Below are 22,465 nucleotides of genomic sequence, written 5' to 3'. Positions count from 1 at the left end.
TGTACAAAGGAGCTGGCATGGATTGGCTGGGCTGAGTGGCCTTGTTTTGTACCATCATGAATAGCACATTTACTGAACCTTAATCTGAATTCGGCGGGGGAATACTGACTTTGAGTGATATTGGAAAATGTACAATATAGATTCAGCCACCCGTCACATATCTCACCTGTATTTTATTCCCATTCAACACAGTTAAGAGAATTGCAAACTGGATGGTCAAATCAATATTACCATTTTTACACTATTGCATAAAACTATTTCCATTTTGATTGAGACTGTGAGCTTGTAACAGAACTTCTCTTCAAATACTCTGATTTATTTATTGCTTTCCAAACAAAGTGGTATACAATACCATGTGGTCTATACAGACAAGATGATTTAAGATGTAGTTTGAACATCCTGCCGATGGATACATTTAGGGCGACAGGTAAATCTAGGACATGTTTGTGAGGTGTGTGTCTGAGCTAATCCTGGCATTGGTCCTGTCCCGGACGTGGGTTTACACCAGCCTGATTCATGGTGAGAAATCAGCAAGTTTACACTGGCAGTCAGAGACCGGATTTAGTTAGATGTCAGTCCATGGCTGCCAGTTCAAACAGAGTAAAATTAAGGGACACAGTGTAACTGTAAGCCATACTCCAAGCTTCTTTATGAAGTGACACTAATTTAACTTGTTCCAGCATTTCAGTCAATGGCAGCAACAGGCCAGATGTAGGATAGAGAGAACAATGGTCTCAATTCTAAACCTTTTGGCTGATCAACAGAACTTCGGCTTTCTGTCATTTTTCTGTGAATGCCTGAACTATTCTCCCTAAAATTTGCTGGTGATTTATTCCATCAGAAAAATGCCAGTACATCTTTTTATTTCATAAACTACATTCCTTTTGAACTCTTGTGTCCCTTTTAAAATTCATTTATGAGATATGGGCAAGCCTGGCTTGGCCATCATTTATTGCCCATCCCTAGTTGCCCTTGAGAACATGGTCATAAGCTGCCTTCCTGAATTGTTACATAGAACGTAGAACATTACAGCGCAGTACAGGCCCTTCGGCCCTCGATGTTGCGCCGACCAGTGGAACCAATCTAACGACCCTCTAACCTAAACTATTCCAATGTTACCCATATGCCTATCCACTGACCATTTGAACGCCCTTAAAGTGGGCGAGTCCACAACTGCTGCAGGCAGGGCATTCCACGCCCTTACTACCCTCTGAGTAAAGAACCTACCTCTGACATCCGTCCTATAATTATCACCCCTCAATTTAAAGCGATGTCGCCTCGTGTTAGCCATCACCATCCGAGGAAAAAGTCTCTGTGGTGAAGGTACATCCTTGGGAGGGAGTCCCAATTTGACCCAGCGATAGTGAAGGAACAGCGATACGTTTCCAAGTCAGGATGGTGACTGACTTGGAGGAAAACCTCCAGATGGTGGTGTTCCCAGGTCTCTGCTGCCTTTGCCCTTCTAGATTGTAGCCTATTTCATACATACAATGTTTTCAACATGGTTCCCATGTGCTATTGCAATGCGGAAACAGGGCAGCATAGTGGCACAGTGGTTAGCACTGCTGACTCACAGGACCAGGGACCTAGGTTTGATTTCTGGCTTGGGTCACTGTCTGTGTGGAATCTGCATATTCTCTCCGTGTCTGCGTGGGTTTCCTCCGGGTGCTCCAGCTTCCTCCCATAGTCTGAAAGACATGCTGGTTAGATGCATTGGCCCCGCTAAATTCTCCCTCAATGTACTTGAACAGGTGCCGGAGTGTGGTAATTAGAGGATTTTCACAATAACTTCATCGCAGTGTTAATGTAAGCCTATTTGTGACTCTAATAAATAAACTTTAAAAGGATTAGACCTTACAGCTCCTTGTGGTTGCATTACTATTTAGTTAGACAATAGTTCATCTGTATCTTAAAGCTGCCTTAATTCCATAACATTTACTACCCTTGCCTAGCAAATATTTAGCCATATCAGTTTTAAAATTTTGAATTTACTGAGTGTCAATGTTTTTGGGGAAAGGGTTCCAGATCTCCCTGATCTTTGGTATGAGGAAGTGCTTACTGACTGTTATGATCCCCGTAGAGACTGAATTTCCAGTTGAAAGTTGAAAGAATGACATGACAAGATGTCATGTTTTAAGATTTTTTCTTTAACTAACAGATCAAAAGCACTATTGACTAAACAATACATTTGCAGACAATTTGTGCTTTAAATTTCAGAACAGAACTTGCCCCATTTTATTCTTAACATCATCAAAAACCCACTACACAGGTATACTACATGGATATGGTACCTCAGGCTGTCTGAAAATTGGACAATTTTCCCACCTAGGCCATGCAAGAATTTTAAATGGCTTGTTTGAAGAGTTGCTGCATCAGTATGGTGGCCTGCCAACTTGTTAATCACTTCACGTGTCTGACATTTTGAGTGGCTTAGTGACCTTTGATCCTATCTGACCCCAACCCCGCAAAGTTTGAGAGTGGCAGCGTTGGTACATCTTTGCGTGTGTGTCATTTCCCACCTTGAGTGGTTGAAATTGTTGCAGAGGTGGCTGAATTCACTCAGGAAGAACAGAAAACTCTTACAGAATCCAATGAGGTAGAATATTTAGCTATGGATTGTACTTGGGATCAGAACATATGCCTATTCTTGTTACAGTCCATTTCGATTCCAATTCCAATTCTCTTCGCACACCTAGTGGTGCACTAAGGCAGACTTCTGTTTATTTCCATAGCTGATAATTTCCAGAACAGGTTGCTAGTCTGTTGCCAGAGGCTTATAGCTTGAGGGCCACCACTCAATATCAAGAGAGTCTGACTGGGAGTTTCTCCTGCTTTTACCAGCAATCATTGGCATGTTAGATGCCAAAGATGTGTGGATCAGGTTGATTGCCCATGTTAAATTGACCCTTAGTGTCAGAAGAATTAGCAGGGTAAGTCATAGAAAATCATAGAAACCCTACAATGCAGGAAGAGGCCATTCAGCCCATCAAGTCTGCACCAACCACAATCCTACCCAGGCCCTACCCCCATATCCCTACATATTTTACCCACTAATCCCTCTAACCTACACATTTCAGGGCACTAAGGGGCAACTTAAGCATGGCCAATCAACCTAACCTGCACATCTTTGGACTGTGGGAGGAAACTCATGCAGACATGAAGAGAATGTGCAAACTCCATTCAGACACTGACCCGAGCCAGGAATCAAACCCAGGTCCCTAGCGCTGTGAAGCAGCGGTGCTAACCAATGTGCTACCATGCTGCCCCAATTATGTGGGGTTACTGGAATAGGACCTGGGTGGAGACTCAATGGGCCAAATGGTCTCCTGCAAAGTAGAGATCCTAGGATTCACAGTCAATCTGCTTGTCTGTGTTATGGATGCTCCTTCCTTGGCCATCAAATCCTGGGATAGGACTCAAACCCAGAGCTTTTGACTCTGAGGCAGGAACACTACCCACTGCACCACAAGACCTCCTATTCTTGTGTTGAGTTATAATGCCATTAAGGCCACCCAAATAGAAACATGCAGGTTAAATTCAAACATTGCACTTGATTCCCAAAATCTCAGGCTGGCTCTTCTTGGAGTTGGCCCAAGTCCATTCAAAGGGAGTTCCTAAAGAATACGAACAACCTCGCATGAATAAAAAAAAGTTATAATTGTTTTTAACATCCTTTCAGTTTGATGTTTCTGTAATTTAAGCAAGATGTGCTGATGTAGGGAAGTGGGGTAGGCAGTTATTAGAGTTAAAGGAGAGTTAAATCAGATGCTTGAGAAGTGTATTAATAGCAGCAGAGATATGGGCAGTGATCTGAAGTGCTTTGCAATCATATCATTTGGTATTCCTGTCTATCCAATTCACTGAATTGAGGGGTTCCAAAATTTATTTCTCCAAAACCTGACAAGTCCCAAAATCCAGCATGGACTCACTCCTGTGGTTTTGGAATTCCTACAATGCAGAAGGGCATTCAGCCCATTGACTCTGCACCAACTTCCAATAGAGCATCCCACCTAGGCCCTACATTTATATTCCCACTCCATTAATCCTCTTAACCTACACATCTTGGGACATGAAGGGACAATTTAGCATGGCCAATCCACCTAACCTGCACATCTTTGGACTGTGGGAGGACATTGGAGCACCCAGAGGAAATCCATGCAGACACAGGGAGAATGTGCAAACTCCACACAGACAGGCACCAAGGGCTGGAATTGAACCTGGGTCCCTGGCAGTATGAACCACTGTGCCACCGTGTCACCCACTGTGCTGCCTTCTACCTGTGAATCAATTCCATACAATGCAACTATCCCATCAGCAAACCTCCCTGTTGTTGCCATACTGTGACAAGCCTTATGCCTGCAATCTTGTTTCTGTAGCCTAAAGGTAAGAACACAGCAAATGAGAAAATTATTGTTAGTTCATCATATACTTTATTCCACTGCTATTGCAGTGAAGCAACATTGCACGAACTGGTAGAATAATTATGCAATGTTTAACCATCAGACTGTAACGCCAGCTTACACAATGACCTTTTGTCATGATCAGTATCTTGCCTTATTTATTTCAGTCATCATACAGTAAGTTTGAGCATCATTTAAATATTAAGAATGTAAGTTGCAGCTCTGCAGCATTGACAGTGAGACCTATCAAACTTGTTCAAACAAAAGGGCACATTGGAATATTACCAGGGAAGATTTCTCTTAGTAACCTTGAAGCATGGAAAGAAGAAGAATGCTGGGAGATATGTGCTGCATAGCAACCCTGAGACTGCAGAATGAACCTACTCAAATTGGAAAAAAATAAGGATTTGCAATTGCGTGTGTGTGTGTGTGTGTGTGTGTGTGTGTGTGTGTATCTCTGAATGCCACTCTATTTCTGCTTCTGTCTTACTGTGTGTGTATCTGCTACTTGCATTTTCTACATTAATCCACAATGTTTGTGCTCCACTAAACATATAAGGAGAGAAATGAGTGCCCCAGCAGCAGAATTCAATCAGAGTGGTTGGTGTGTGGGCCAGTGGGGTGGAGTGGGAGTGAGGGAGGGAGATTGGGTGATCAAAGGATTCAAGGTGGAATTGGGATCTGTCCCATGTGAATAGAAGAATGCTGAACTTTGCCCGGCATCTCCTGTCTGAGCCTTATGCTGGGGTGTCAGCTTGTGGGCAGAGCTAAGGTATGGTCCCAAACAATCCATGGAATCGCAGGCGATGCATCCCTGATTAGCTCACTGCCAGGAACAGACGCAGGCACCATTCTGGACCCAAGTTATCACAAAGTTAAAGGACAAACATCATTCAGTGTCTGGATTGACTGCTGCAAGGAGAGAGCACTGCTGGTGCACAGAAGGGAACTTTGATATTACATTGGCCATGTAGGGTAGGCAGTCTGTTATACTGTTATAAGGTAGGTTAGTATTTTCCTAGCCGCTAAATTAATGAGGTTACATTTCACCAGTGTAACCAGACTGAGACGTTCCCCCTCTATATAAACTTCCTGTTCCATTTACATATGTGCTGAGAAAGCCACCCCTCTACCCCATGGTCTATGCTACAGCATGTTCTGTTTCATAACACTTCAAGCATTGCAAGAATTTGACCACATAAAGACAGCACTTTACACAGCCTGGTGAATAATACTGCTGGTAGTTGTGATGGTCACATTTTGCTGCACATGTGAAGGAATATACGTATCAAATTAGGCAATGCATAGGTAGCTCTATACATGACATATCAGTGGTCTGGTAGAAGCTGGGTCACCTTGTATGAAGCTAGTACAAACTCTTCACATATGACAAACAGAGTGGTCATGTAAACCAAATGCATCATAAGCAAAGTGTAAATGTTGGTGAGCTATGGGAATTCCGTACAGAGTGAGAAGGAGGTACTGCTGTTTACCTCCAATACTTGTAGGGGACCATGTTACAGGAAAATATTCAATTTACTCCAGCTATAACTTAAACGAGATCAAGCAATTAGATGAAAAGTCAAAACTGTGTGCTAAACAAGGTTAAATAGACATGGCAGTGTACGAGAACTCAACAAGCGTGGCATGATGGCACAGCGCCACTGCGCCAGGGACCCATGTTCAATTCTTGGCTGGGGTCACTGCCTGTGCAGAGTTCTCCCTGTGTCTGCATGTGTTTCTTCCGGGTGCTCCGGTTTCCTCCCACGGTCCGAAAGATGTGCTGGTTAGGTGGATTGGTCATGATAAATTCTCCCTCAGTATACCCAAACAAGCGCCCGAGTGTGGTGACGAGGGGATTTTCACAGTAATTTCATTGCAGTGTTAATATTGGCCTACTTGTGACATTAATAAATAGACTAAACTATGTCTGAATTTGTGGAGAAATTGTGTTCCTGGACAGTCACATCTGCAATTAGTGCCTGCCTTTCAAGGAACTTCAGCTTAGAGTTGCTGAGCTAAAGTTCAGGGTTTTCTTGTATTCATTCGTGGGACATGGACTTCACTGGCTGGCCAGTATTTATCACCCATCCCTAGTTACCCTTGAGAAGGTGATGGTGAGCAGCCTCCTTGAATCGCTGCAGTCCATATGCTGTGGGTTGACCCACAATGCCGTTAGGGAGGGAATTCCAGGATTTTGACCCAGTGACTGTGAAGGAACGGCGAGATATTTCCAAGTCAGGATGGTGAGTGACTTGGAGGGGAGCTTGTAGGTGGTGGTGTTCCCTTGAATCTGCAGCCCTTGTCCTTCCAGATGGAAGTGGTCATGGGTTTGGAAGATGCTGCCTGTAGATCTTTGGTGAATTGCTGTCGTGCATCCTATACATACTGCTGCTATTGAGTGTTGGTGGTGATGGGAGTGGATGTTTGTAGATGTGGGACAAATCAGGCAAGCTGCTTTCTCCTGAATGGTATCCAGTGAATTATGGAGGTAGATTTATGCTGGTGGGTGGATATAAATGGTAGCTTCAATGTGCAACATTGCTTTATGAGGGGTATTGGAGTGGATATATTACACCATTTGTAGGTTGCCATTTTGGAAAGGCCACAATGTAAGTGATGCACTAAAAGCATTGGTGCATTTACTAATGAACATTTTGTGCTGTTGGGCAGCTCACAGCCTTGATAGAAAATTGTATAAAATGTCAGCTCAGAACTAAAAATGGATCCAATGAGTCCACTAAAGCTTTATTCTGACAGTCCTCTAAGGAAAGTGAAATGGGTCCTTTGCACTGCGGTTAGATGGCTTATTTGGCAGGAGAATTGTGCTGCTGTTTCAAAGAAAGTGCAGAAGCCTTGGAAAATAACTCAAATCACATCACAATACAGCGTAATGGAAATGCACAGGATTTTAGGAGCAGTGAGTGCAGCAGATAATTTGTCGAGGGGCAGGAAATGGAAGAACTTGGCAGGATTTGCTTACTTTTTGGATGAACCTTTGCACGTTAATTGTGTGGAATTAGCTGTGGTACTGACACAGCTTGGAGGAGACTGATTATAATTCAGCCAGTCTAGGGTCGGTTTTAGCAATGGGAGCAGCAACTAAATTTTTAAGTGGCAACACAGTTAAATCTGCAATGTTGAACAGTATTTTTACAGTATCAAATAAAGCACGATTAAAAAAAATACCCTGTACAGCTGGAAGGATGAAAATCCCAGAGAAAACAGCTAACAGAGATTAGGCTAACAATCTGAATTTAAATTAGACTGTTCCTGCAGGATAGTCTTAAACCATACTGTCTACAATTTCAGTGCACCAGCCTTACATAAAACTCAGATGTAATGCAGCAAGCAATCCACGTGATGGAAGTCTGCAGGTTGTACACAAGCCTGGCCAACAACATCTCTTAAAGGTTAATGAATCTGATTAATGAACCTTTGCTTCATCTCGCTTTCAGTTTAAATCAGGTTATGATTGTATGCAGCCTATGAATTACATTAATTTATACAATCACTTGTTCAGCCTATGTTATCAAATGAAGTCCTTTTGCCTTGAAGAAATTATAATTCATGAAACATGCTGAATTTTCAATGTCCTCAGTCACATTCCAAAGCACTATTTAAGCTTTTCTTCAAAGCTTTTATTCAAGCAAAGAGAGACCTGCTTCTCTAGACATGGGGGTAAATTTTTCGGGGATTGTTGTGGGTGAGACAGAAAATTTGGCGGACTCTTTCGAGGTTCATTGATCTCGGTCAGGAATTTCTGGTCTCGAGGTGAACACGACTAGTAAATCCAGCCCATAGTCATCGCTATTCGATGTCTGGCTGCAACGATACTAATTGTTGTAAGGCATTGGACATGGTTCGGTAGGTCCAATTAAGGTACTCATAGTCTTAGATAGTTTCACAGTAAATATTTATTAACCACTAGAAACTATATCCACAGATAGAGTAAAGATCCAAGCTGGGAACTGTCTCCACACTTACTTTTACACACTGCTTTGTCCAATTGCTGACCCCTAGGTGCAAGTCATGTGTTCTTTTACATCACAACGTGAATGCTGCTGTATGCAGTGTCGTGTTAGTCCTTTATGCATCAGATCCTTATATTACACCTCCTCCTAGGGTTTTTATCCAATCTATTTATAAGTTATGCTACCCCATGTATTTACAACATTACTACTACCCCAACCCCCCCACAAGTTTCTGAGTTCATGGTTGCAGGTGGTTCTAACCCTATAACCCTTCCATATCCTGTTCTCACTTCTGTCAGAGGATTTGATTTGATATATTGTTGTCACATGTATTAGTATATAGTGAAAAGTATTGGTTTTTGCACACTATACAAAGCATACAATTCATAGAGAAGGAAAGGAGAGAGCACAGAATGTAGCGTTACAGTTATACCAAGTTGTAGAGAAAGAAGAACTAAGTGCGAGGTAGATCCATTCAAAAGTCTGATGGCAGCAGGGAAGAAGCTGTTCTTGAGTTGCTTGGTATGTGACTTTTATACCTTTTCCTGACGGAAGAAGATGGAAGAGAGAATGACCAGGATGCGTGGAGTCCTTAATTATGTTGGCTGCTTCATCGAGGCAGCGGTAGTCTCTGTCACTGCAAGTAAACTTTGATTAATTGGAGGTTGTTCTGGCATTTGGGTGTCCTTTTATCCTCTTTTTCCATTCTTTGACACCGAATCACTCTTTGCTGATTCCCCAATTATAGTGATGGATGGTGGTTCGTTTATCCCACTTTTTACAGGGTAGGCTCATCTCTGTGGTCTCCTTTTCCTTTGTGCAGCTCGCTGTGATGCATACTAGGATGGAAGATGACTCTTGGTGCTGTGACCTGGTAGTAAGCTCACCCTTGCTTTTGCCTATGTTGTGAGCTGTCACCAATGAATGGCTGCTACTTGTGTCCATCATTATCTGTGGCACTGTCACACTGGTTGGAAACATCAGCGCTTGCTCTGGGGTCTGAGGTTTTATCTCTCCCCTGGAACAAAGCTGGAGGCTGAGGCTGTTCTTGTTGCCTCTTGACTGTCATCTACTTGAGGTGTTGTGGTCACCATATGAATGGTTGGTATGTCTTACCAATTAGGGGCTTCTGGCACCTGTAACAAGCATGGACAGACCTGCTCTGCAAAGAAAGACACTTCAGAATTCAGGTTCTAGTCGACAGGATCTTTCTTGTTAGAGCTCTGAGGCATTTGCAGTTCTGAATAATTTATACCAGTGGACATCTTTTATTTATTTATTTTATTGTCACAAGTAGGCTTACACTAACACTGCAATTTTGAGCACACTCTTGGAAGGCCAAAGGGTCTGTTCCTGTGCTGTTCCTGTAACTTTTATTTGAAGTTACTGTGAAAATCCCTAGTTGCCACACTCCGGCGCCTGTTTGGGTACACTGAGGGAGAATTTAGCATGGCCAATGCACCTAACCAGCACGTCTTTCGGACTGTGAGAGGAAACTGGAGCACCCAGAGGAAAACCATGCAGACACGGGGAGAATGTGCAGACTCCGCACAGAAAGTGACCCAAGCCTGAAATCGAACCTTGGTCCCTGGCACTGTGAGGCAACAAAGCTAACCACTGTGCCTCTCACATTCTGTTATTTTGAGGAGATTCAGGGATACACAGGCTTTTCTGCTCAGTCGAGAAAAGACTGGTTATGGAAGACGTACATCAGCTTGAAGATTTGTTTGCTGCCATATGTTAGTGGTTCCAGGATATGCCCAGATGTCAGACTGCCCAGGCCCATAAAGCGATATGTCAGTTGTTCATAGTAAGAGGTCTTTCAGCCACGGTTCTTCGTTCAACAAGACTGTAATACCAGTTTTCCGATTTCAAGTTTGTGAGATCACATTAACCAAGACTTCTACATTTTAGAATGAAAATCTAAGATCTTTGGCCTTATCCGAGAAGGATGGTTGTTTGTCCTCTTGGTGTGCTGTCTCACCTCATGAATCCTCTTGGGCTATTCTGTACATTTTAGTGTTTTGCCTTTACTCCGCTTTGCAGAGTGTCCTATTCAGTTGCTTTGAAAGCATTGGGCTAAACTGCCAAACATTGATTAGTTCTGTTTGGATGTAAAAAATATATTTGAAAAATTATTGGATGATTTCAACGAAACTTGATACACAAGTAGAGATGTAGCCCAAGGAATAACTGGTTAGCTTATCGCAAAAATGCAGCCCTAGTTTGTGAAAATGTTTTAAGGATCATTGGCTAATAATTAATATTGCTGGATTTGAGGACCAGCCATCCATTTTATACACTGCTGAATTTAAAGCCAATCATGGTGGCACAGTGGTTAGCACTGCTGCCTCACAGCACCAGAGACCTGGATTGGGTGACTGTGCAGAGTCTGCATATTCTCCCCATGCCTGCGTGGATTTCCCACTTCCTCTCACATTCTGAAAGACATGCTGATCATGCTAAATTCCCCTTCAGTGTGCCTGAACAAGCACCGGAGCTTGGCGACTAGGGAATTTTCACAGTAACTCTAAAGTTACTTTGGATCTCCAAGCCTGTGCTGAAAACTCTATGACATTTGCTGGCTGTATTTAAAGATTTTTTTTAAGTCTGTAAGAAGAATGTTGCCTATTTGGAACTGAAAAAGCGAAAATTAGAAATTTAAGTTGTTTCATTTAATTTTTAACAATTGTTCAACTGTTAATAGTTAAGCTGCTTCATTTTATTAGAATTACACTTAAACTGTGTTATGAAATAAAATTTGTTTTTACTATGTAAGATCCCTAATTTGTCAGTGGAATTATCCATGGAGTGAAACATCCTATTCTCACATTTATGCCAAAACAGAAAAATTGTTGTGGTCTAGTCTGGCTTCATAATGTAATTTGGGAATCTGGTCCAGGAACTTAATAGTATACCGTCTATTAGTTTTGATATCTATTAAGTTCATGCCTTACCAGTTTGCACAAAAGAATTTAATGGTGTATGGATAATGAGGGATAATTCTGTTCCCCCAGTGGATCATCACACTCACAGGGGGCACACATTAGAGAATTTGGGTACAATGATGTACCATCATCACCAAACTACAGCATTCACATGCATGGCTTCACTGCTTGGAGCATCCTATGGCAGAATTAACCTTGTGACTCCAGACCCAAAGCAAAATGGTTGATTCTTAAAATACCCCCTGGACTGGCTTAGGAAGCCACTCAGTTCAAGGGCAATTAGGGATCGGCAATAGCTGCTGGCCCAGCCAGTGACAAACACATCCCCTGAAATAATTCTTAAAAATTCCCTAAACACTGGTAGGAGATGGCAGAAGAAGTCTTGAAAGCCATGCAACAAAAAAATAATTTTGCTTCTTCACCAAGCAAAATTAGGAGAGTGAAATTAATTGGCACTGAATTAATTATTTCTCCTAGCAATAGCTAGTACTATGTGTGCAATGAGTACAAATGCACTAATTTCCAAAAGCCAATTATTGTTACATATTTGCTGGAAATTTAGCAGTGGCAGATGTCAGTTGATTACTGAAAGCAACATGGACATTAGATAATTATAAAATAGCACAGGCAACATACCTATACTGGCACATTTCTAGACATCTGTGTTATGTCTCATGGTATGTGTTCAGAGATTTTAAATAAAACTAATGTCAAAAGCGTAGGTGTTGGTTGGTTGGTAGCCCTGTTTAGAATACCTTAAGTGATGTTTTTAGACTGATTAGTCACGTTTCCCCCAGTGACAGCCTGTCACAGCAGGCTCTCTCTGATATTACCATGGTGATTGCACATTGTCAGAGAGAAAATAGGCTGATAGCAGACAATTCATGAATATACTTCAGTGTGAGCACTTCTCTTGTACACTTGAAGCAGTTTTAATGATTGAGTGTTACCTGCCATTACTGGTATCATTATTTTATTGCAACATTTATGCAAGACTCAAGGATCCCACACACCCTGGACATACTCTCTTCCAGCAGGAGGAAGATACATAAGAACATAAGAACTAAGAGCAGGAGTAGGCCTTCTGGCCCCTCGAGCCTGCTTCACCACTCAATAAGATCATGGCCGATCTATTTGTGGACTTAGCTCCACTTACCCGCCCGCTCACCATAACCATTAATTTCCTTACTGTTCAAAAATCTATCTATCTTTGCCTGAAAAACATTCAATGAGGTAGCCTCAACTGCTTCACTACAAATGTCTGAGGTCACGTACTAACTGACTCAAGAGCAGCTGCTTCCCTGCTGCCATCAGCCTTTTGAATGGACCTACCTCGTATTAAGTTGATCTTTCTCAACATCTTAGCTGTGACTGTAACACTACATTCTGCACTGTCTCCTTTCCTTCCCTATGTATGGTACGCTTAAAGTGAAGTTTATTTATTAGTCTCACGTAAGGCTTACATTAACACTGCAATGTAGTTACTGTGAAGTTCTCCTAGTTGCCACACTCCAGCACCTGTTTGGATCAATGCACCTAACCAGTATGTCTTTCAGACTGTGGAAGAAAACTGGAGCACTTGGAGGAAATCCATGCAAGACTGTGGGAGAAAACCGGAGCACTTGGAGGAAACCCATGCAGACACAGGGAGACTGTGCAGACTTCGCACAGACAGAGACCTAAGTTGGGAATTGGACCCAGGTCCCTGGAGCTGAGAGGCAATAGTGCTAACAACTGTGTCACCATATATAGCGCATAAGGAGCAATACTTTTCACTGTGTACCAATACATGTGACAATAATAAATCAAATCAAATCAAAAGAACAAACACATCTCCCTTAACTAGGCCTTACTTTATTAGACCTAACAGCATCTTGACTTCACTCTATCTGGGGCTGTCTCTAATGAATCTCAGTCATTCCGATCTCACTCTGTTGGGTCTCACCACACATTATCTCATTAAACTTGTTTAAAGTAACTACAGATGACACTAACATAACTGTCAAAGCTAAGAAATGACAGAAAAATGCACTGAATTGGCAGAGAAAGCAATATATTATATGCTGGTATGCATTCCTGTGCAAGTTAATTTGCCAGTATCAAAATCCATCTTAATATATAATGGACACAAGGCCGCTCGGTCAAAGTTTTATTTAGATTAGGCTAGAAGTCTCCAGATGTTTTTTCTCTCCTATTAGCGTGAATATTTTCTATGATGTCTGGATGTAGTTACCATTCCTTCTCTTGAGTTATTTATTCAAAGGATGCACCTTGGCATTGTTAGCAGTGCTATAATCAGGGTGAGGAGACAGGCCCCAAGTCTACCTTAAGTGGAATGGGGATTAAACCACACACTAGCTGTCTAGTCAACTGATCTACATGCTCTCAATCTCATTCTTCCTTTAGTATGCCTTATTTAAATACAGACAGGGAATGTTGGAATATTATTCTACCACGAAGGTCAGCAAGACAAGCCCAAACCTGCCCTGACATGATTTCCACAGCTTTCAACATGACTCTGTAGCTTGTGCACAATTGGGAAATGCATCCTCCTTCCTTTACCAAGCGATGTGACTCAGGCTGATGCCAACCAACTGAGCTTTGGTTGGGAATTAAACCATCTGCTGCATAATTCAGCCACATATTGGTTTCATCGCTGAGGTATCGGAGACTGAGGTGAAAAAATAGAGAATGAAGAGGCCAACTAAACCAAATGGATCTTGAATTAGGTAGTTTGCCAAAAAAATCAGCTATTGAAACCAAATTAATGGCCAGCAATTTAAGTAGGATACATAAAAAGTTAATGCATAACGTCCAGGAGAATTCAAATTCCAGAAGGTTTGAAGACAATCTGTTGATGTCAAGGTACTAACATGAAGACAATACAAAAACAGTCTCCTTTTTCCAGTTTGGGGGCAAGTTCCAATTTTCGGAGATGTATTTTTCCCTCGTTCTAAGTTACCTTATTGGAGGAGGAGAATTATTAAACTGTTGTCTCAAAGCAATATAGGAAGAATGTTGTGATGTGCACGCGCCCATTAATTAAGTTAATTAAGTAGCATGAAAACCTACATTCGTAGCATGAAGAGACCAAAATCTATCTGTAACGGTGTGCTTCACTTAGACTACATGGACACATGATTGAGGACAAACAATCAGTTATTGCCGTTGTGCCATTTTCTCTGACTTTACAATACAATATTTCTCCTCCAAAGAGCCACTGTCATCACAAAACAATCTTTAGACAACCATTTCTCTTTTTGCAAGAGCAATGTCATGTGTCACTAAACAGTAAGGTATATCTCAAAGTGCCATATATCTCAACATAAACCTTGACATAGCAATGTACATATCCACACAGTGACACAAAGCTTAACACACTGACACACATCACAAAACACTGACACACATCTCAACGCACTGACAGGCATCACAACATAGTGACTTACATTACAACACACTGACTCACATCACAGTGCACTGACTCACGTTACAAGACACTGACTCACAACTCAACACACTGACTCACATCACAACACACTGACACACATCTCAACACACTGACTCGCATCACAACGCACTGATTCACATCTCAACACACTGACACGCATCACAACACACTGACACACATCACAACTCACTGACTCGCATCACAACGCACTGATTCACATCTCAACACACTGACACGCATCACAACACACTGACACACATCTCAACATACTGACACACATCTCAACACACTGACTCGCATCACAACGCACTGATTCACATCACAACTCACTGACACACATCTCAACACACTGACTCACATCTCAACACATTGTCACACATCTCAACACACTGACTCACATCTCAACACACTGACACCCATCTCAACACACTGACACCCATCTCAACACACTGTCACACATCTCAACACACTGTCACACATCTCAACACACTGTCACACATCTCAACACATTGACTCACATGTCAACACTGACATACATCTCAACACTGCAATAGACATCTCAACACACTGACACATATGTCAATTCAGCGATGTACATCTTAACATTGATGTATATCTCAAGACGTTGGCATATATTTCAAGAAAGCAACATATCATAACACTCCAAAGTAGATCAGACACTGCTGTGGGCCTATATCCACTAACGCCAATTGCTGATCTGTCAAATACATTGCCATGCATTTGCATGTTTTTCATTTGTATCTTGAATTTGATGTGACAGCCAGAAATCATTTCATTTTGCACAGTGATGCTTGTGATGAATCCAAATTCTGCTGGAAATGAGAAATCAGAGAATTACCATTGGACCTCAGGTTAGTATTCTTGTATTTGAGGTGTGACTTCCTCAGCCAGCAGTTATCTTCTACAACAATCGGAGAGATCGCGGTGGATCAGCACTTCTTACCTAAGAAAGTTGTTTCCATTAATGGACATCTATTTTGCTCTGTTTGTGCATTCGTTTTAAGATGTATTTGCCTCTTCTTTGCTTTCCATTCTCAATGTTCTCACAGTGAGCAGCACATCATAAAGATCTTTTCTGAGGCTTGCTTATCAAATATTCACAGGGATGATGCGCCGCCTTGCATTAGTGATTGGAGCATCTATGCTTGGCATGTCAGTATTTTTAATATCTACAATTTCAAAGATGTTTTTGATTTTATTTATTATTGCCATATGTATTAGTATACACTAAAAAGTCTTGTTTCTTGCATGCTATATAGACAGAGCATACTGTTCATAGAGAAGGAAACAAGACAATGCAGAATGTAATGTTACAGTCATAGCTAGGGTGTCGAGAAAGATCAGCTTAATGCGAAGTAGGTCCAGTCAAAAAGTCTGATGGCTGCAGGAAAGAAGCTGTTTTTGAGTTGATTGGTACTTGACCTCAGACCTACTAAACGGCTCAAGAACAGTTTGTGATTAGCACTGCTGCCTCACATTTCCAGGGACCAGGGTTCAATTTCCAGCTTGGGTCACTGTCTGTCTGGAGTTTGCACATTCTTCCCATGTCTGTGCGAGTTTCCTTTGGGTGCTCTGGTTTACTCCCACAGCCCAAAGGTATACAGGTTAGGTGAATTGGCCATGGTAAATTCTCCCTCAGTGTATCTGAACAGGCGCCATAGTGTGTGACTTAGGGATTTTCATAGTAACTTCATTTCAATATGAATATAAGCCTACCTGTGACTAAGAAATAAATTTCAACTTTTATCTTTTTTCCGATAGAACCATAGAACATTACAGCACAGAAACAGGCCGTTTGGCCCTTCTTGGCTGTGCTGGACCATTTTTCTGCCTAGTCCCACTGACCTGCACCTGGACCATATCCTTCCATACTCCTCTCATCCATGTACCTGCATTTACCACTTCATCTGGCAGCTCATTCCACACTCCCACCACTCTCTGTGTGAAGAAGCCCCCCCCCCCATTATTCCCTTTAAACTTTTCCCCTTCACCCTTAACCCATGTCCTCTAGTTTTTTTCTCCCCTAGCCTCAGTGGAAAAAGCCTGCTTGCATTCAGTCTATCTATACCCATCATAATATTATACATCTCTATTAAATCTCCCCTCATTCTTCTACGCTCCAGGGAATGAAGTCCTAAGCTGTTCAACCTTTCTCTGTAACTCAGTTTCTCAAGTCTTGACAACAGCCTTATAAACCTTCTCTGCACTCTTTCAACCTTATTAATATCCTTCCTGTAATTAGGGGAGCAAAACTGCACACAATACTCTAAATTCAGCCTCACCAATGTCTTATACAACCTCACCATAACATTCCAACTCTTATACTCAATACTTCCATTTATAAAGGCCAATGTACCAAAAGCACTTTTTACCACCCTATCTACCTGTGACACCACTTTTAGGGAATTATGATGGAAGAAGGTGGAAGAGAGTATGCCTGGGATGTGTGGGGTCCTTGATTACACAGGCTGCTTTTCCAAGACTAGTGTCAATGGATGAGAGGCTGGTTTGCGTGGTGGACTGGACTACTTTCACAATCCTTTGTCGTTTTTTGCGGTCCTAGGCAGAGCAGGAGCCATATCAAGCTGTGATATAACCAGAAAGTACGCAAAAGTTGATGACAGTTGTAGTGGACACGCCAAATTTCTTTAGCCTTCTGAGAAAGTAGAAGCATTGGTGGGCTTTTGTAACTATAGTGTTGACCTTTACCTATGGTTTGTGTCATGTTTTCCAACACCCAAGCACATTAAAAACTATTGTACCATCATACGTACTGTTCATGTTAAGACCAGCTTCCAAGCACCTTGGACATGCTCTCTCTCTTCTTCTTCTGTTGGGAAAAAGATACAAAAATCTGAGATCATGTACCAAACGACTCAAGAACAGCTTCTTTCCTGCTGCTATCAGACCTTTGAATGGACCTACCTTATACTAAGCTAATCTTTCTCTACACCTTAGTTACGACTGTAACACTGCATTCTGCACTCTCTTGTTTCCTTCTCTAAGAATGGTATGCTTTGTCTGTACAGCACACAAGAAACAATACTTCCCACTTTATTCCAATACACCTGACAATAATAAATCAAATCAAATCTCAAGGCAGACAGAATGAAGGTTTTTTTTATCAATGTTATCCACACATATTTATTTTTATGATATTAGTATATACTATTTCATGATATTAGTTCTAGAAATCTGAAATAGAACTAGGGAATAGTTCTCTTCTGATTGCGATTTTGAGTAAAGTATTATTGTTTTTTTTATCCTGCAATGGCAATTTTTTTGATAATAGAACATGTGGTCAATGTTCCTACCATTTTTTGTCTCTGTTAATCGAAAGAATTGAAATGACCTGTCATATGTTTGTACACAATTTGGCAAAACCAATTCAATAATGCTCACCTGATTTCAGATTTTACCCTTCTTTAAGACAATATATCAATTGAATTTTTTTTTATTCGTTCATGGGATGTTGGCTTTGCTGGCTGGGCCAGCATTTATTACCCAACCTCAAGGGTACTTAAGAGTCAACCACATTGCTGTGGATCTGGAGTCATATGTAGGCCAGGCCTGTAAGGACAACAGATTTCCTTCCCTAAAGGTCATTAGTGAGCCAGCAACATCCTCATCCCACAAAAAAAAAGTAGATGGGTTTTTGCAATAATCAATAAGGTTTTGTGGTCATCATTAGACCTTTAACTCCAGAATTTTTTATTGAATTCAAATTTCACCATCAGCTGTGGTGAGATTTGAAGTGGAGATGCTGGCGTTGGACTGGGGTAAACACAGTAAGAAGTCTCACAACATCGGGTTAAAGTCCAACAGGTTTATTTGGTAGCAAAAGCCACTAGCTTTCGTAGTGCTGCCCCTTCATCAGACGAGTGATGAACAAAATAAACCTGTTGGACTTTAACCTGGTGTTGTGAGACTTGTTACTGTGAGATTTGAACACAGCTTCCTGGAGTATTACTCAAGGTCTCAGCATTATTAGTCCAGCAACATTACCATGGCACCACCACCTCCTGATATTGTTACTGAGTAAATGTTGTAAAAACTCCCCATTATCTGGCGCCGATTAAGGCAAAACTATTATTTTCTCGGGTGGCACGGTAGCACAGTGGTTAGCACTGCTGCTTCACAGCTCCGCGCTCCTGGACTCGTTTCCCGGCTCAGGTCACTGTCTGTGTGGAGTTTGCACATTCTCCTCGTGTCTGCGTGGGTTTCCTTTAGTTACTCCGGTTTCCTCCCACAGTCCAAAGATGTGCGGGTTAGGTTGATTGGCCATGCTAAGAAATTGCCCCTTAGCGTCCAGGGATGCGTAGATTAGAGGGATTAGTGGGTTTAACATGTAGGATATGGGGGTAGGGCCTGGGTGGGATTGTTCGGTGCAGACTCAATGGGCTGAAGGGCTTCTTCCTGCACTGTAGGGTTTCTATGATTCTATGATTTGTTCACAGAACTGAGAGCTAACATCCTTCATTTATTTCTCTTTAAACTGTTGAAGGCTGTCAGAATAAATATACCCTGGAGTTCACTAGACTTCATGTCTGACTGAGTTGCCATTTTCAATAAACCAATTGGCGAGTGCATCAAAGCAGCTCAACAGGCATGTCATGAAGTCAAAATTCTGAACTGTTTGGCTTTCTCCAAAGTGGGACAGGAAGTAGTCCATGACCACACTTTAAAAAGCTATTGGAAGCTTCCAAAGCTTTTGCTCACCTGTTGAAATATCTCTTTATGTAGCTCAATGTAATTTTTTTGTTTGAATTGCACTCCTGAGACATTTTAAAGGTATCATGTAAATCCAAATTGTCATCTCCATGTCGGTTACTTTTTTGTTTTAAGTACAGCTGAACTTGAACCCATGTTAAGGTTTGATAACCATCAAATAGTCTATTACTAATGCAGGGTGAGACTTGTTAATTTGATAGCAGCAGTACGGTTTACTGAAGTGCCCTGTAGTTTGTCACTGACCTGTTTTGTACAGTGCGTCACTGGATAATGGAAGAAAACATGAAAGAAGAGCACTTCTTTGGGCACATTGATTCGACAAACTGAGTGAATGTTTTGCACTAAACCTGTGCAGTGTAAAGTGGGTGTTGAAGCTCAAACTAGTTGCGGGCTCTGCCTCATTCTAGTGTTTGGCTGGGCCTGGACTCTGGATTGAAACTGCATTTGCATTAAGATTGCAGCATCTTTGTGCAGCTGAGCATTGTTTCCAAACTGATGCCATAGGTGTAGTGCCAGTGCGATCAATGGTAAAAGGTGGGATGGCCATGATGTACAGATGCCGGCATTGGATTGGGGTCAACACAGTAAGAAGTCTCACAACACCAGGTTAAAGTCCAACCAGTTTATTTGATTGTAATCCCACAAGCTTTCAGAAAGAGTGTTCCTTCTCTGATCAGAACCTTCCACACACCTGACAAAGGAACACTGTTTCCGAAAGCTTGTGGGATTACTATCAAATAAACTGGTTGGACTTTAACCTGGTGTGTGAGACTTCTTAAAAGGTGGGGTTGCATAGTGATTAACACTGCTGTCTCACAGTACGAGGACCTGGGCTCAGTTCCTGGAGTGGAGCTCTCTCAGAAAAACCAAAAAGAGCCATAATGGCAGGAATAATGGAGGAATTCGCACCAATCTCTCAGCCACATTCTGTACTGTAATCCTCCTACACTCATGCGGGCGAGCCTAGTTGAGAGCTATCTGTGTGGATTTTGCATGCGCCCCCCTATGTCTACATGGGTTTCCTCTGGGTGCTCCGGTTTCATCCCATAGTCAGGAAGGCGTGCTGGTTAGGTGCATTGGCCATGCTAAATTCTTCCTCAGTGTACTCGAATGGGTGCCGGAGTGTGGCGACTAAGGAATTTTCACAGTAGCTTCATTGCAATATTAATGTAAGTGTGCTTGTGATACCAATAATAAACTAAGATAATTGTGATCACTACAGCAAATTGAATGCAGTTAAAAGTCATAATTAAAGAATTATAATTTGGATATCCATTATGCAAAATGCATGTCAAATCATAGCTATCAAATACTAATTTAATGCTGATTTATTCAAAGCACTATAATGTTCACGCCTGGATCAAGGAAGTAGAGTTTCTAAAGCCTTTTATCAAGTATTTTGCTTGTTGTTACTCACACTGTTACTTAATGGTCGAGGCAGGCAATGATTTCAGATTTGTTAAGCCACTTGGAAGGTCTATTCAATCCGAGTAAACTTGATCCTGTGGCTAATCTTTGACCCAAGGTGGAATTCTCCCAAAAAGACCCAAAAGGTGCCATAGTGGTGAGAATAATGGAGTGATTCACACCAGTCTGTCAGCCACACATTGCACTGTAACCCTCCTACACTCAGTCACTGTTTTGAAGAGTTGGGAGTTTCATGCTAGTACTAGTAGTGGGGGGAGGTGGGGGGGCACCTAAATAAGCCAGTGAACGTGGTTTCTGAACACTCAGGTGCCATTATGTAAAGGCGTCCAGTTGTCACCGTGCTATTGGAAAGCCCCTCCCTTCATCCCTGGACATCAGGATACCGCCCCGCACCCCCGCAGCCTCACCATTGGTGGCATGTTCCCCCAGCCCCTCCCCAACATCAGCATTGGCATTAGGGCATCAGGTCCTACCAATGGGACCACCATCAGGACCTCCAACTTGTCCCTCCATCATGACCCCCTTCCCACAGGATCCTCCCCTGCATGATCCCCTTACATAGCCCTCCACCATCATAGGCCCCACTCAGGCGCCACTCCCTTGGCAATGCCCCTGGCACACTGGTGCCAGAATGGCACTGCAGAGGTGCATGGTGGCCACCGCCAAGGTCCCACCAGCTGGACACTGCCCAATGGCATTGCCTGGCCATGCCCGACCACCCAAGGGCTTCAATATCTTTCAAGCTCCCCGGTGTAACCATTGCGCCAGGTCTCCTTGGTGGAGACCAATAGTGATTCTTGTCATTGCTACGCCTGACCTGGAGGCTGTTGAATTCCATGTGCTGGGAGCTGAACGGGCAGTGCATATTTAAATACTGCTTTAAATATGCTAATTGTCCTCACAACCTTTCTGGGTGTGATCTGGTTTGCACCATTAGGAAGGGGCTGGAAGACTCATAAACTGTTTGGTGCTAGGCATGAATTAGTTTTAGGGCCGCATACTATTCTCCAGGATCAGTGCCATCTGCTAATAGCGCGGTGAGGTCAGGGAATCGCCCCCTTCTTTCTAATGGTTTTGCTTTGTTTTGTTTTCCAGTCCAACATTTTTAGACATATTTAACAGACTTAGGAATTCTAATAATTATTGAGGAAAATTCTAACTTGATGCAGATTTTATGAGGCTACTGACTTACTACTTTAGTCCCTTCATTTGACCGAGTCAAGTTTTGCCCACAGATGAAAATTATAGGACTTTATAATCTGTGCTGAGGGAGCTCATTTATAAGAATGAATCTTTGATGACACATTATATAAATTCTCCTTTGGCATTTAGCAATGACTCTCATATACAATCAGCTCATTTCAGACTCAAGAGATGACACAACAAGCAATGGGGCAGGCAATATCTGATTGGTTGCAATCCTGTCCTCCAAACTGACTAACTTCATTCCCACTTCCAAAGACCTGATTGGTTGATGTTGGCAAGCCCCAGTGCCAACAATTGAACCTCATC

Source organism: Carcharhinus amblyrhynchos, chromosome 19, assembly GCF_965287045.1.
Source record: "Carcharhinus amblyrhynchos chromosome 19, sCarAmb.v2.hapA, whole genome shotgun sequence".
Taxonomy (NCBI): Eukaryota; Metazoa; Chordata; class Chondrichthyes; order Carcharhiniformes; family Carcharhinidae; genus Carcharhinus; species Carcharhinus amblyrhynchos.
This window is presented reverse-complemented; position numbering follows the sequence as displayed.